Here is a 6,847-nt window from a genome sequence, read left to right as displayed (position 1 = left end):
TGAAGAGGAAGGGAAGCTTCCTAACTCATTCTACGAGGCCAACATTACCCTGATACCAAAACCAGACAAGGACAACACAAAAAAAAGGAAATTACAGGCCAATATCACTGATGAACATTGATGCAAAAATCCTCAACAAAATACTAGCAAATCGAATACAACAATACATTAAAAAGATCATACACCATAATCGAGTGGGATTTATTCCTGGAATGCAGGGATGGTTCAACATCCACAAATCAATCATGATACATCAATTAACAAAATGTAGAATAAAAATCACATGATCATCTCAATAAATCTAGAGAAAGCATTTGACAAGATACAGCATCCATTTATGATAAAAAAATCTCAATAAAATGGGTATAGAAGGAAAGTACCTCAACATAATAAAGGCCATATATGACAAACCCACAGCTAATATCATTTTCAATGGTGAAAATCTGAAAGCTATCCCTCTAAGAACAGGAACCAGACAAGGATGCCCACTTTCACCACTCTTATTTAACACAGTATTGGAAGTCCTAGCCAGAGCAATCAGGCAAGAAAATGAAATAAAAGGGATCCAAATTGGAGAGGAAGAAGTGAAACTGTCACTATTTGCAGATGACATGATTTTATATATAGAAAACCCTACAGAATCCACCAAAAAACTTATAGAAATAATAAATGAATACAGTAAAGTTGCAGGATACAAAGTCAACATACAAGAATCAGTCGCATTTCTATATGCTAACAATGAAGTAGCAGAAAGAGAAATTAAGAATACCATCCCATTTGCAATTGCAATGAAAAGAATAAAATACATAGGAATAAACTTAACCAAAGAGGTGAAAGATCTGTACACTGAAAAAGTGTAACTATAAACCATGGTTGAAAGAAACTGAAGAAGATACAAAGAAATGGAAAGATATTCCATGCTCTTGGATTGGAAGAATTAACATAGTTAAAATGTCCATACTTCCTAAAGCAATCTACAGATTCAATGCAATCCCTATCAAGGTTCCAATGACATTTTTCACAGAAATAGAACAAAGAATCCTAAAATTTATGTGGAACAACAAAAGATCCTGAATAGCCAAAGGAATCCTGAGAAAAAAGAACAAAGCTGGAGGTATCACACTCCTGGATTTCAAAATATACTACAAAGCTATAGTAAACAAAACAGCATGGTACTGGCATAAAAACAGACACAGAGATCAACGGAACAGAATCAAGAGCCCAGAAATAAACCCACACATCTACGGACAGCTAATTTTTGACAAAGGAGCTAAGAACATACAGTTGAGAAAGGAAAGTCTCCTCAGTAAATAGTAGTGGGAAAAGCGGACAGCCAAATGCAAAACAATGAAAGTGGACCATTATCTTACACCATACACAAAAATTAACTCAAAATGGATTAAAGACTTGAATGTAAGACCTGAAACCATGAAAGTTCTAGAAGAAAATATAGGCAGTACGCTCTTCGACATCAGTCTTAGCAGCATATTTTCAAGTACCATGTCTGACAGGGCAATGGAAACAGTAGAAAAAATAAATGGGACTATATCAAACTAAAAAGCTTCTACACAGCAAAGGAAACCATTGACAAAACGAAAAGACAACCTAACAATTGGGAGAAGATGTATGCAAACCATATATCCAAAATACATAAAGAACTCATACATCTCAACAACAAAAAAACTAACACAATTAAAAAATAGGCAAAAGATCTGAACAATTTTCCAAAGAAGATATACAGATGGCCAACAGGCACATGAAAAGGTGTTCAACATCACTATCAGGGAAATGCACATCAAAACTACAATGAGATATCACTTCACTCCCGTCAGAATGGCTATAATTAACAAGATAGGAAACAAGTGTTGGAGAGGATGTGGAGAGAAGGGAACTCTCATTTACTGCTAGTGGGAGTGCAAACTGGTACAGCCACCAAGGAAAACAGTATAGAGATTCCTCAAAAAATTAAGAATAGAACTACCATAAGATCCAGCTAGGTATTTATCCAAAGAACATGAAAACATGAGTGCATAAAGATACATGCACCCCTATGTTCATTGCAGCATTATTCACAATAGCCAAGACTTGGAAGCAACCTAGGTGCCCATCAAGGGACAAATGGATAAAGAAGATATGGTATATATACACAGTGGAACACTACTCAGCCATGAACAATGAAATCTGGCCATTTCTGACAACGTGGATGGACCTTGAGGGTATTATGCTAAGCAAAATAACTCAGAGGGAGAAAGTCAAATACCATATGATCTCACTCATAAGTAGAAGATAAAAACAACAACAAACAAACACATAGAGACAGAGATTGGATTGGCGATTACCAGAGGGGAAGGGGGGAGGGAGGAGGGAGAAAGGGATGATTAGGCACATGTGTGTGGTGATGGATTGTAATTAGTCTTCAGGTAGTGAACATGATGTAATCTACACAGAAAGTGAAATATAATGATGTACACCTGATATCTATATAATGTTATAAACCAATGTTACCACAATAAAAAAATTAAAAAAGAGGGGGCCGGCCTGGTGGCATAGTGGTTAAGTTTGTGCGCTCCACTTCAGCTGCCTGGGGTTCATGGGTTCGGATCCCGGGCGCAGACCTACACACCACTCATCAAGCCATGCTGTGGCAGCATCCCACATATAAAGTAGAGGAAGATGGGCACAGATGTTAGCCCAGGGCCAATCTTCCTCAGCAAAAAGAGGAGAATTTGCAACGGATGTTAGCTCAGGGCTAATCTTCTTCACACACAAAAAATAATAACAAAATAAAAAATAAAAGATAGACCACCACGAAAAAAAAAAAAAAAGAAGCCAGACAGTCTGGGTTCAGATCCTGGCTCTGATGCTTCTTGCTGTGTGACCTTGGAAAAAATAAATAAATAAATGAAATAAAAAAATCTTAACTTCATATAATGACAAACATTGGATTTGGGCAATAATAAAACACTTTTTACCTATGACCCTAGAAACTGGTTAAGTTAGCACTCAAAAGGAAAAAGCAGCACAAGTAGAAAATGATAAGGTGGTCATTTACAATGTAAGGTCAGCGAGGGCCACAGGCAAAGCTGTCACAGCAGAGGAAATCCATCATGCTGCCCTTCGAGGTAAATGATGTTAACAACAGACAGGTACCAAAGAGAAGGTTAACAACAGTGCTATACTAACGTCATTCCCACTCATACTTTACCTTAAGCAAACACCAAAAACAGAGAAAGAAATTGTACAGGAGTTCCTAAGTGCAGATTTCGACAGTGTTCTTCAACGGGAACCTCAGCAGATTAACAGGTCCCTGGGGAAAGAATTTGTTTTCAAATTCCTTATATTTTATTTTATTATTTTATTATTTTTTTTTAGAATTTTTAAAAATTTTATTTATTTTTCCCCCCAAAGCCCCAGTAGATAGTTGTATGTCATAGTTGCACATCCTTCTAGTTGCTGTACGTGGGACACGGCCTCAGCATGACCAGAGGAGCGGTGCGTCGGTGCGCGCCCGGGATCCGAACCCGGGCCGCCAGCAGCGGAGCGCACGCACTTAACCGCTAAGCCACAGGGCCAGCCCTATTATTTTATTTTATTTTTATTTTATTTTACTTTTTATCTTATTTTATTTATTTTAATTTGTTTATTTTGTGAGGAAGATCAGCCCTGTGCTAACATCTGCCAATCCTTCTCTTTTTTTGCTGAGGAAGACTGGCCTTGGGCTAACATCCGTGCCCATCTTCCTCCACTTTATATGGGACGCCGCCACAGCATGGCTTGCCAAGCGGTGCATTGGTGCACATCCAGGATCCAAACTGGCGAACCCCGGGTCGCCGCAGTAGAGCACGTGCACTTAACCACTTGCGCCACTGGGCCAGCCCTGCAAATTCCTCATTTTAGACTTATTATTTCAGGCATTTGTACATATTTGGTAATAATAAATTTTGACTCCATTTGGCAAGAAAAGTAATGAAAATCTATTTTTTGTACATAATCATTTAAAAATTAGAAAGAACTAAAAAATCATCTTAATCCTACCTTTCATTGCTATTCAATTCTGGTATATTTCCTGTCGGTATTTTTCCTAAAAGCTTGAGTATTTTTAAAGATATTTCACTATGAGGTTTAGATGGTTTGTAGACCAAAATACATAACTAAAAATATTTAGCTAGTCAGAAATTCTAGTCACAAAACAATTTGTTATTTGCAAGATAAATATTGGCTTAAAGATAAATTTTCTTATTTAAGAACCAGTAAGGTGCAGGGCCGGCCCCGTGGCTTAGCGGTTGAGTGTGCGCGCTCCACTGCTGGTGGCCCGGGTTCAGATCATGGGCGTGCGCCGGCGCACCACTTCTCTGGCCATGCTGGGGCCGCGTCCCACATGCAGCAACTGGAAGGATGTGCAACTGTGACATACAACTATCTACTGGGGCTTTGGGGGAAAAATAAATAAATAAAATTTAAAAAAAAAAAAACCAGTAAGGTGCTGCATTAGGTACTGTGTCTTTTTACTCATTCAAGTATTCATTCAACAAATATTTACTGAGTTCCACCGATCTGCTGGACACACGTGGTAGTAAACACCCCAGTCCCTGCCTTCATGGAGTTACTGTCCAATGGGTGAGCCAGGTGATAAATCCAAGGTCTCCATAAAATAAACAAGTACAGCTGTTATGGGGGTGCTCAACTTAAACTAGGGACAAAGGAAGACCTCTCTGAAGAAGTGACATGCAAACCCAAGGATAAAGGTGCTCACTGCAGAGCACGACCTGTGACTGGTCTGTGGAAGGAGAGGGCGCTCTCCTGCATCGGAATGGCAAGCGTGGTCAGAGCACAGATGGCTGGAGACTCGGGGAGGGTGGGTCATGCGGGGCTTCTAGCCCGTGGCACACATCAACATTGTGTGGTTGCAGAAGAGCAGGACGGGATGCAGGGAGAGGAGGGGTAGGAAGAGGTGCAGAAGTGGACAATGATGGGGAGAGTGGACGTGCGGTGCTCCCGTGGGACACATCAAGGGTTCAGTCTTCCACTGCCTGGAAGATATCCAAGGAACAGTGGTTGAATGGACAGGTGGGCATATGGATCCAGCGGTCAAAAGATAAACTGGCGCTGAGAACATAATTTGGGAGATGTTGGCACAGGGTGGTATTTAAAGCCACGGAATGTATCAACTCACTGGGGGGGGCAGTAAGTGGGACTGAGGAATGTCCACATTGGATACTGCTGAGTGGTCAGAGGGCCATGTGACGTGAAGACCACAGAGAATTGGAAGGGCAGTCTCAGTGGAGAAGTGAAGGGGCTGTGTGAAAAATCCACTGCAAGCAGCACAGCAGGAAGTAGAGAGAAAGTGCAATAACTAGGAGCTTTCAAAAGATAAGATTCAAAATGTGTAACACAATGTAAACGCTCTACTTTTCCCGTGTTATCTCTATGATTGGCCACTGTACACTGTTGGTAATCGGTGCACATCTTTCCAGACATTTTCTGTGCAAATACAAACATCCAATGTGTCTATAAACCATTTAAAGCACATTCTACACTTCTAAGCGTAGCCTACATTGTGGATGTTTTAACTTCAGCACCCCACATTGTGCAACCATCACTTAGCACCCCCCACCGCCACCTCATGAACATTTGGGTTGTTTTCATCTTTCCTCTGTTACAGCAGGGCATAGGCACAGTCTGGTGTGTTACTCTATGTATCTGTGCAGGTACACCTGTAGGATGTAGTGTCAGGAGTTCAAATGCTGGGTGTAAGGGTATTTCCATTTTGTTTTTTGATAGATATGGCAATTTCGCCTGAGAAATTTTCTTTATAACAGGAACTACCAAGTCTTGTTTGAATGCTGACAGAAATGATCCAAGAGGGGAAGAGGCTGAAGGTCCAGGAGAGAGGAGCCATTGCTACAGGCCACCACCCCTGGCTCCTTCCTGACACTGTGTTCCCTCTCAGTCATCGGGTCTCCTGGGACAGGCTCATCTCAGTCAGCTCAGGCTGCCACAGCAAAACTCCACAGACTGGGCAGCTTAGACATTTGTTTCTCACAGTTCTGGAGGCTGGAGTCCAAGGTCAAGGTGCCGGCCTATTCAGTTCCTCGTGAGGCCCTTCCCGGCCTGCAGATGCCACCTTCTGCCTGTGTCCTCCAGTGGTGGAGAGAGCAAGTGAGCTCTCTGGTGTCTTCTCTTATAAGGACACTAATCCTCTCGGATCAGGGCCCCATCCTTATGACCTCATTTAACTTTACTTCTTCACTCCAAATACAGCCACACTGGGGGGTTAGGGCATCAACATGTGAATTCTGGGGGACACAGTTCAGTGCATAGCCAGGCCTGACTCCAAATATCATGGTTTCTGACAGTTTGGTGTCCAAAAGCATCTGCTACATTGGCCCTCACAACACAGAGTGCTACAATAACCCTCAGTTCAATCAACTGTTCTGTTTTTTGGTTCAGAAAAGTATGAGCCTAGTGATGTACACAACGGCTACTTCGTGAGTGTGTAAGAGGGGTCATCACTGTAGGCACACTGTGCGCCACATGTAGGCACACTGTGCGTTACTATAGACACGCTGTGCACCACATGTAGGCATACTGCACATCACTGTAGGCACACTTCTCTCAACCTGGCACACTGATTTTTCTACCATGATAATAATTTAAAATTATTCTACTAAAAATGCTATTATCATTGAAAAATGCCATTCCTTCCATGGGGTAGACTGCTTGCGTTTAAATTGATCAAGACATCCTTTATCTCTTCTGTGATACAAAGTTATTTATATAATTATTTTTCTTCTAGATGTGTAACAGTGAAGACTCCTGGGAGAAATTCAGAACTTTACCAGAGAAA

This window comes from Diceros bicornis, chromosome 9, assembly GCF_020826845.1.
Source record: "Diceros bicornis minor isolate mBicDic1 chromosome 9, mDicBic1.mat.cur, whole genome shotgun sequence".
NCBI lineage: Eukaryota > Metazoa > Chordata > Mammalia > Perissodactyla > Rhinocerotidae > Diceros > Diceros bicornis.
The sequence above is the reverse complement of the archived record's forward strand: the minus strand, read 5'-3'. Positions refer to the sequence as shown.